Here is a 10,753-nt window from a genome sequence, read left to right as displayed (position 1 = left end):
CAGTTATTGGTTTGGGTGTCCATTTTTTATTCAATCTTTTATCCCATATAGTTTTTTCTTTATCATATTGTCCATAGTTTCCATTATAGTATTTTGGATTAAAATTTTTTGGGTTTTTTACTCCTGATGTGCTAGGTTTTTCGTCCATGTGTACGTCTTCTGTATTTACTTCTAAATTCTTTGTATTATCTATGTTTGCTAAAAGTTCCGTATATGTTTCGCTTGTTTCCGAATGTTGTTCTAGATCATCATCATTTATTTCATCTATTCTTATTTCGGGTAGATTATCTTGGCTATTTTCTTCTTTTTCTTCTAATTTATCTTGTAATTGCAATTTTTCTTTAAATTTGACTATCTCATTTACTAATTTTGTTTTTTGCTCTTTTTCTTTTTGTTTAATTTCATACATTTCTTTTAATATTGCCAGCTCTTTTTTTAGTTCTATTATTTTAGTATTTTTTACTTCTTCTAATTGTTGTACTTCCTTTTTTGCTTGTTGTTTTATTTTTTCGATTTCCGTTTTTCTATCTATTTCTTCATTTTCTTTTGTTATTCTTATCATAGCAGTTAAACTATCTTCTAGTTTTACCGTTTCTTTTTCTAACATTAAATTTAGATTGTCACCTATTTTCTTATATCTTCTTCCTAGATTAGAAAATATTATCTTTATTTTTAATCCGTCATAGTTTTCATATGTTTTTTCATCTATTGCGTATTCTTCTTTATTCATTTATAAATTGTGTTGGAATTTATATTCTAAGTTTTCTATTTGTATTTGTAGATATAAAATAGTTTTCCTCTGTGCTGTTATAGATTTTTTACAAATTCCTGCAAATATATTACTATTAAGTCTATTTTGCCTATGTCTCAATTCTTGTCTTTTTGCTATAATTATTTCGTTAAGTTTTTGTCTATATTCTTCATTCTCGTTATTCATTGTTTCTTTAAGTATTGAATATATTTATATTCTATTTTAGATATATTATCTATTAATTGATCTAATTTGTCGTCATCAGTTTTTGTGATATTGAGTTTTTTATATTCCGAATATAATTTCTTTAATTTTCTTTTTAGTTTTCTTAACTTTCTACTAGTATGTTTCTTACTTTGTTTCTTATTATCCATAGCTCTGATACCATTTTTCTTACTTCGCGGGTCACACTTATGTTGCTGTCCAATTCGGCCAAGGTAAGGGGTAGTTTAGGTAATTCCTAATTAAGTTAGTTTAATGTAGAGTCGTTTTATATTTTTTATTTAGACCTATATTGACTTTTTAATCCTTTAACCACCTCATATATTTCATAATTCCCAAACCCAAAATCAAAATCAACTTAACCTTCTCCAAAATTCTTCTGTCTAAAAACTCCATACAAGAAGAAGAAGAAGAAGATCAAGTTAGGGCTTGAATAAGGGGGCTTTCTCACACAATTTTTTTGGATTTGTTCACCGAAGGTACGGTAGTCTTTGAATCATGGAATGCTTTCATCCATTAAGTCCTCAAACTCTCAATTTCAAAGTAGAAAAGTCTCCAAAACCGAAGGTTTTCACTCAAGTCATGAATTCTTTCTAAAAACATTTTCAATGATTTAATATCTTATATTATGATTGAATTGCTGTTTTATGATGGTTTTAAGATAAAATCTCCCACAAATCCATGAATTCCCCATAACCCTAATTTATGCCTTAGTGATGTGGGTGAATTCTAGTAAGGTGAATACTATGAAATTGTTCTTGTAGTAGTTTAGTTATTTTAATCATGTTATTATACATGTCTAATGTAGTTTTTTTAGGTGTGTTGGTGAATTATGATTCATGTCCCTTGAAGGGAAAATTATAAGAGTTTTGTATAAACATGATGTTTGTGTACATGCTTTGTGAATACTTTGAAAGTAATGTGATCATGACTATAATGCAATTGTGGTGTTGTTGAAAGGCTATTCTCATGATGTTAATGTACACGAGTAGGCTTTGAGAGTGGCTTTGGTGTGTTCCTCGAATGTCATAATGTCTAATGAAATGAATATGCTTATAATGATGCTATTGAGAATATTGACATAAAAGCTAAATGAAAGGATGAATGCTTAACTTGTATTGTTGTTACGAGTTGATTTCCTTCATATGACTTGTTAAATGTGAATGTTCCTTGTCTATCAGTATTAACTAATGATGGGATCAAAGAATGGTAAACATGACTATGGTGGCCTCAAAGGGATACTTAGTATGAGTGGTATTATGGGATGCTGCTCATACATTACACAAGTATAACCTAGGTTTACCTAAGAGATGTTTCTATTATGTTATAATGAATGATATGTTGAATATGCTTGTGACTTATGCTTTTATACTAAAGTTCATGATGTTTCTCAAACTTTGCATAAAGCATGGTTTTCAACTAAAATGTCCTTTTTAGCATGTTTTCAAGGATTTTTATGCATGGCTATCATACTTTGTGCATTTTTGTACTAACCGATATATCTTCTACATTTTTCTACAAAGTGTAGGTTCCGGTGTTTGAGGTGATCTTCTTTTGATACAAGCTTGAATCGACTATTCTCCTAGCTTGTTGTGAGTCCTCAAGATTCAAGGAAGTATGAGTCATTAGTAGTTTTATTTCTTGTCATTTTATGTTTCGGACATTGTTGAAGGGCAGTGACCCTATCGTTGATTCAAAAATTGTATTAGATGGCTAATTGAGACAAGTTAGACTTCCGCTTGCTTTTATAAAAGACTTTTATTGTATGGAAAAAGCTTTTAAATTTCGCATCATTTTTTATGTCCTATATTATGATATGCTATGAGGCGTGTATGAGGCTCTTCGGAGTCTTGTACGCCGTGTCATATCTAGGTGGTAGCCCTTGGGTCGTTAGAATATTGTTTTTGGAGGATTATTAATAAAGCAAACTTATACCGATGTGATAACTATACGTGATAGGGTTAAAAATAGCAGGGCTTGGCATATTAGCGACTTTGAAATCTTTGGTTATACTTATGCAATAATGATGTCCATAGAACCATTAAAAAGAGAAAAAGAACGTGATCAAGATATGGATCATTTAAAGAGTTCGATGCATATTCTCTCTTATTAGAAAGGCTCATCTCGGTTGCTATGAACAGACCAATGGTGAATGAAATTGGGCTAGAATACTTTTTGGGTACTGATTAAAAATATTTAGGGTAAGCTACTCTTAGGCAGAAATCTAGGGTAGGTGAGGTAAAAGACCATCCGAGAATCAATGGGGGTGATATGTCTAGGTATAAGACCATCCGGGACAGGTTGATCCAATGGATAATCAGAGATGGACTCCATGATAAGTTCTCGAGGTTGGACCAAGGCTTTATGACATTATATAAGTATCAAATAAGGTTTCATAAGCTCTGTCGTGAGTGTATAATGATATTGCTTACTAAGCAGAAGAGGGTTTATTGTTGTAATACCATGTATCCATAGTTGTAGTAGGAAGCTAAAAGGTTGTTAAAAAGTTGTTGGTGTTAATTTGGGTGATACCCTCTATGGATCGGTAAAAGTTGGTTGTAGAAATTGAGATGATTAAATTGAAAATGTCAAGTCCCAGAAGAGTTCCTATGGAACAATAGGATGGTCCAAAAAAAGTTATAAGGCCCATAAGAATTGGTCCTAGAAAGGTTCAAGACATGGTGAAAAATCAATAGATACAGGTTCAATGGATGGGTTTACGGACCGTAGAAATTCCTACGGTACGTAGCCTAGAACTCCTATGAAGGAGGTGGGACTTAAGGGAATTTTGAACATGGGTTCCACATAAGGGACCTACAAGTCGTAGAAAGGTCTATGGAATGTAGACCTTTGACGTGGAATTTACAAGAAAATTAAAGTCCCAGAAGTCCTTCTATGGTTGATGAGTACGGACCATACATAATGTCCATAGAAGTGGTTCAATAGCTTTTAAGTAGGGTTAGTTTTGCCTTTTCCCACCCTTTCAAACACTAACCCTGAATTTTTCACAACAAATTAAGGATCTAAACAATACCGTTCGACCCTAACACCCCCATAATCACTCCCATGATATAGACCAAGGATCCAAGAGGAGAAAGCTAGCGTTTTCAAGCATACATCATGTTTCTCCAAAAACTTTGTTTTTCAAGGTATATAAGGCTTCATAGTGTTGGAAAAAGTTCATCCTCACTCCCTATATCTAAATTCAGTTAGTAAAGAGAATAATCTAGGGTTCTACCCAAAGTTCCATGAGTTTCCACATTGGGTTATGTTCTTTTGTCGAGTTTAGATTCTTGACAATTGTGATAATGCTATTTTATACATTTGATATTTTGAGTTCTTGTTGATGGTTTATATTATCATGTGAACAATAGTTATTGACTTTTCTTGAAAGCTTTTGTATAAATATTCATATTCATTGACTTTCAAAATATAAAGTGAATCCAAGTAGAAGCTTTAAATTCTCTTTTCATAATCATTTAAGGAAAAATAATGGTTCAAAATGTATTATTTTATACTTAGAAAGAAATTACTATTTCAAATAAAACATATACAAATTTCAGAAGAATTTCAGATAGATAAAGTAAAATTCAATTACTAATCAAAGAGGGTCTTGTGAGTATCAACTCAACCTAGAGAGTACCTTTATATAAGCATATATAATAATATTTTGGGAGTGATATTGAGCAGAGATTGGGTAAGGGTTCAAATGACTCAAACCCCATAAACTACGTCTGTTACGACCTGACTTCCTGAGTCATGTTGGCACCTACTATAACCCATCAGTAAGTAAGCCAACATGTACCCAGAACGACAAGTAATGAGTAAAAGGGTAGAAGTAACTGTAAAATAACACTAATAGTAAGAAAAGATAGAAACAAAGCAAGCAAAAATACTATATACAATAAAAACCCTCAAAAAAGCCTGGAATTCATAAGTCTAGAGCTGTCTAATATGAACAAATAAAAATCCAAAAAGTAGGCCAAAAAAATCCATCTTAAAGGAAAAAAGACTAGCTAACATATATATTGAAGGAGACATGTTGATCGAGGATGCTAAGTGCTCACCCTCGTCACCAATATTCGAAAGCTACAAGAGATAGCACGAACAATAAACACTGGTAGTTGTTATTAGGACATGCAACACAAAAAGGATACAGAGTGTAGCCTGAGTACCCAAAAAGGTACATAGTACGTATCATAGGCCGATTGAATAAGAAAGGTAAAAGTAATAAGAAAAGATACAATCTAGACACAGAAAGAGGTCCATGCAGATATGAAAGAAAGCACACAAGAACCAAAAATAAATCTAAACTAAACCTAATTTGACCCTGTAAGCCAAGAAGATACACTCGTGCACAAGTTAAAATAAAATCTGAATGGACCTCCATAAGCCTGACAGGTACATAGAATAGCTAAGACTACTAGAGTGAAGTGACTTAATCCAACTCCAATAAATGTACTCCAACCTTGAAACCAATGTGGTTGCCTCTAACTAGAGGTGACAACCTCGAACCGTAAAGTATCAGCCTCACACTAGGAATAACGGCCTAAAACCATCAACATGAACCCCTGATTGGAGATAATGGACTCAAACCATAAACATCGACCTCAAATAAAAAATAATCACAGTGTCTAGTCAACTCCCAACCCAACTATCAAGAGTGACAAAGGGGCGCGTCAACCCTAAAGGATTCCAATGTCAGGACTTAGTCATCGTGGTATGATGGCACCCACAAGCATCAACAAAGGTCTCCAAGCATAGGGCAATCCTATCCTAAGTCACCGTGAATCAACACAAAACCTCTGGTAAAGCATAAAAGCCAAATAGCTAGGGAGAAAAGATAAAAAGTCTACAAAAAAATTCATCAATATTAGAAGGTCACACCTAGAATCTTAGGTTTATCAAGAATACATGTATAATCATATGAAAATCATGTATTTACATCATAATCAATCATAAACAACCATTATCCAATCAATTGGATCAACATATAACAATACCCACATTATAGGAAGGAACCCTAACTAGAATTGGGGGTTAATCTTCACAATTGGGGTAAACATAAGAGCTTCATGGATGAAAGGAGTCCATGAATGAATAATCCATCATACCTTGATCATAAAGCCCTGCAAAGCTTGCAATATTGGGGAATTGACCTAGCTTGGACCCTTCTTCTTCTTTATATTGTAGGTCTAATCTAATATAAAACGACCCCACTTAATCCCTAATTAATTCTAGAACCTTCCGTAAGCCCCTTCACTTAACGACTTAAGGGCCTAGGTTGCCTTACCCATGAGTTCACGCCTACGGACCGTAGGTGGGTACACAGGGTGTGCTGGCCCTCAGTGGGTAGTGGCATGTGGCATGTAATGAGTCCACAAATTGTACTCATTTAGGGTTATATTTTAATACAAATTGTGTCCTTAAATACTTATTTTATCTCAATATCTGACGAAAACCCTTAATTTTCAGGTATTTGAAGTTTGAAGGAAAGCATGGACACTACATCTCAAAAAGGAAATAAGAGGCTGAAAAGAACGAAGAAATGAAGGCCTGAGGATCGCCGAGTCCACTTGGCGAGTCACCGAAGGGTCTTACTTGACCTTTTGTTCCAATGTGCTTAGCCCTGTAGGAAAGGATCAAGTGGGCAGAAAAAGGGAGCAGTCGGCGCATCGCCGAGAGGTTCTGTGAAGCAGTACCATGTTGCCTAATGACCCAGAGCACGACGATATTGAAGGCTGGTGCAAGACGGCAATGAACTACACCAAAAGACTAATTACAGAGTTGATCGGCGATTCCAACTAAAGACGTCGAATAATCTGCTGCATCACAAATCTGTGAAAATTATAAATACTAGTTAGAGTTGTAGTTTAAGTGTTTAGAGTTGTAGTTTTAAGTGTCGAACAATTATTATAATTTTCATATAGAATAGAACTTTTTAGTGTTTTTGCTCTGAGTTTGAGAGGGTTTTGAAGACTTGAAGTTCCAAAGGGTTTCATCTTCAAGATTTAAGGTTTGGGTCTCTTGGATTCTTTAATTTTTTGCCTGAATCAAGAGTTAAATCTTCCTACCCAGTTGAATGCGAGCTCAATTTGGTATAAATTTCTATCTCTTATCCATGTGTGGTAAAAACCCCAATTCTTGGGGTGTGATTTAGCGAATATGGGTTAAGATAATTGTTGGGTCTTGCTTGCTGATAGTTTAATCGTAGTTTAATTGTGATTTCGTTTAGTAGTTGTGGGTGAATTTAATGAATTTGTAGTTGCAAATACAAGTTTATTTATGTGTTTTCGGCTTGCGAGAGAGAGAGGTCGTGAAACTAAAACTACTAAATTGATGGCTTGTGGGAGTGGGTCGACATGAGGTTCAGCTCGAGAGAGTGAATCCTAGTCTCATTCCCTCACACTCAGCTCGAGAGAGTGAGTGGGTTAAGGCGTAGGTTGGTCTTCATAGGGCAAGTGGGTGTCCGAGAGGAACGCATTTGGAATGGGGTAAGTTGCTCGAGAGAGAGTTTATCCCCCTTAAAGTTTAGCCTAGTCACAATTATTCTATGAATCTTCTATCAAAAGCATGTACCCAATAATCTAACTTAACCCGTATTTCCATCACATTCCATGGAACCCCTCTCATTATTTAGAAATCTTCGTTTATTTTGCTATTTCTTTTACTTACTAATGACAAAACCCCATTGTTAATTGACACTCTTGCATCCCCCTTTAATTTACAATGTTTTTAATCGTTAATGTCTTTAGCTACGACTAGTTAGAACTAAATTTTATTTTTCTATTAATTCTCAAAACCACTATCTTGGGAAAGATCTCAACCCTTGGTTAGGTTAATAAACTATTGTATGATCATAGACACTTGCATCGGAAGTTGTGTCTTGATTACGCAAACATCAACTTGGTTTTTTTTGGTTCTTGACCCACGACACATTACCACAGGGCGTGGTTCCACCTACTGGGCGTGAGTCTCATACGTAGGTGGCCCATTTTGGGAAGTTTCTAGGGTCTTTTTTGGGTCCCCCCTCAAGGACCCTTGGTTGGTCCTTGGGGGTCTTACTTTGACGCCGTAACCCTAAACCCTTTACTCTAAGTACAGGAAGTTGATTAATAACGTTTCAAAAACCCTTCATCCAATTCTAAGCGTCAATGGTCATTATTCAGTATAATAACCCAACTAAATGAGTTAGGGTCGAATCCCACAGGGAGTGCTACGTGTTTAGTATTCAATTGTAAGGTGCAAACAAGTCCGAATCAATCATAGGAATAGACATTATTGGAAAAAACCATCATTCAAATCAGTGGGTGACACAAATGTCAAATGGGGGGTTTTTGGTTGTGAAATTAACAACTACAGTAGCAGCAAAATAACACAAAAATAACAATAGGGAAACGGTTTTTTGGGATTTGATTCTATTACAGGCTATTATAAACAAATGGGTAGTTACAACTATTAAAAAATAGCTGAAAATCAGTGAGTAAGCTAGATTATAGAGGGGATAAACTTTCTCTCGAACAATTTACCCCTAATCAAATCGATTTCTCTCGAACATCGACAAGCATACAAAATAAGCACAACACACACCTTAGTCCATCCACTCTCTCTAGTTGAATGTGTGGAAAAGGGTTTAGGATTCACTCTCTCGAGCTAAATCTAGGCCAACCCAATACCCACAGACCATCAATCAAATACCTTAGTTCTAAGACCTCTCTCTCGAGCAAGCCAAGAAAACAAAGGTGTAATCACATTTTCAACTGCAATTCCAAAATTAACCCACAATAAATGATTAAACTCACTTCTAAACAACAATTACACAAACAATTAACAACACCCATTAGCTAAATCAACCCATAATCACATAATCACACCCCAAGAATTGGGGTTTTAGTTAGACATTATAAAAAGATAAAAATCATTACCAAATTGCATTTCCATCAATTGGGTACGATTAATTATGTCTTCACGAAGGTCCAAATTGAAGAATCTCGAAGATCCACTTTCAATTTCTTAAAGGTGAAAAGTTTCAATCCTTCAAAGCTAAGGAAAACTTGTCTCAAAACTTAGAGGTTAAACTCAAAATTAATTCTGAACATTGTTCAGATTTAGAATAAAAATTGATATCTAACTTAATGTTTGAAAATGTATTTATAGTCGCCAAAAATATGTTGTGAAGGGACATTCGACGCTGTAAGTCGGGCTCACCGATCAACTTGGTGATCCTCTCTTTGGTCAATTCCATCGCCTTTTTGCCTTGGCCTTCAACATCCTCCAGGGCTGTAACTTTGGGTGATCTAATACTGTAACGCGGAACCACTCGGCGATCCACCGACTACTCCTTTCTCTTGCCGACTTGACTTTCTCCTTCAGGGCTGGGCACCCTGGAACTTTAGGTGGTCATGGAGGCCACTCGGCGAGTCGCCAAGTAGACTTGGCGATCACTAGGCTCTCTTTTCTTCCTTCTTTCAGCTCACTTTGTTCCTTTTGCAACTCAGTGTTCATGCTTTGCTCCTTAATCCATAATCCTAAAAATCAATGACTTTAAATCAGTTATTGGCACAAAACAAGCATTTGAGGACCCTAAACCTATACAAATAAAGCCCTAAATGAGTCAAAATCTCAAATTCATTAATACCCCCAACTTAAACTTTTGTTTGTCCTCAAGTAAAACTAAAGTTTAGCTGTTCAAAAAGGATGTCTTAAGCAATGCTACACAAGACTCAATCATGAATGCACACAACAAGACTCAACTTACCCATGCAAGGATCAATTTTGCACTCAAAGATTCAAGTTGTGACTCACCACTATCAAAGATTCTCAAGTTCATAATACTCGCTTCAAATGCAAGTTAAAGCTCAACAAAGGTGTTCAAATGCCCTCACACAAAGATGATTCCATATTCACACACAATGGTTCAACAATTTATAGCTACGAAATCACAAACAGCTCTCACAGTAAAAAAGATGAGCACATGCATGACTTCACCCATAGGTTTGCACTTATTTTCCAGCCAACATTTGTTTCAACTCACTCAAGATCAAAAAGGTATTTTTAAGGCTTGTAATAGGGCTGAGTGTAAAGGTATGGTCATTTAGGCTCAGTGGTTTCTATCCTCATGAAATGTGGTGTGAACAACTTTCCTTCCTTTTTTTCAGCAATTTCAGTCATGCTCAAATTTCACCCCATTTTTCACTTCTCATGAATTACCAGACACCCCATTTTCTTTTGCAACTTTCACAACTTTTTCTTTCTTTTTCGTTTTCTTTCTTCTTTTCAATATCTCATTTGTTTGTATGGAGGGGTCCCATCATTTTCAAAACCACGAGTAAAGGGAAGTTTCATTAAACTTCTTGATTTACCTTATCTTTTCACCACACCCCCAACTTAGGCTTTTGGCCTAAGTTGGCTATTCAAACAAACAACAATTCATGTTGATTATGGGTGAATGGATAAATATAGGTTTCATTTGCTCAAGTTTCTTACAAGAAAAAGGACAAGGCGCAAAGGGGTTCAACATATTTCACACACTCACAGTGTTGGCCACAAAAGAGGTATAATGTCAAATTGTTTCATTCTTTAAAATTGTTGCCTAAGATCATTTCAAGAGCTTGCATCACTTAGTCAACCGGACCAACGGGACAAATGCTAGGTATCATCACACATGGTTCACAGTAAGCTCATCACACAAGGCATTGACACCAATGTCAAACAAGACTCCACACTTTTGGTAGTGTGCAATATTGCTGAGTCCACAATTTGGACTCTTTTAGGGATTTA

The sequence above is a fragment of the Solanum tuberosum genome, unplaced genomic scaffold, assembly GCF_000226075.1.
Source record: "Solanum tuberosum cultivar DM 1-3 516 R44 unplaced genomic scaffold, SolTub_3.0 scf00007, whole genome shotgun sequence".
Classification (NCBI taxonomy): Eukaryota; Viridiplantae; Streptophyta; class Magnoliopsida; order Solanales; family Solanaceae; genus Solanum; species Solanum tuberosum.
This window is presented reverse-complemented; position numbering follows the sequence as displayed.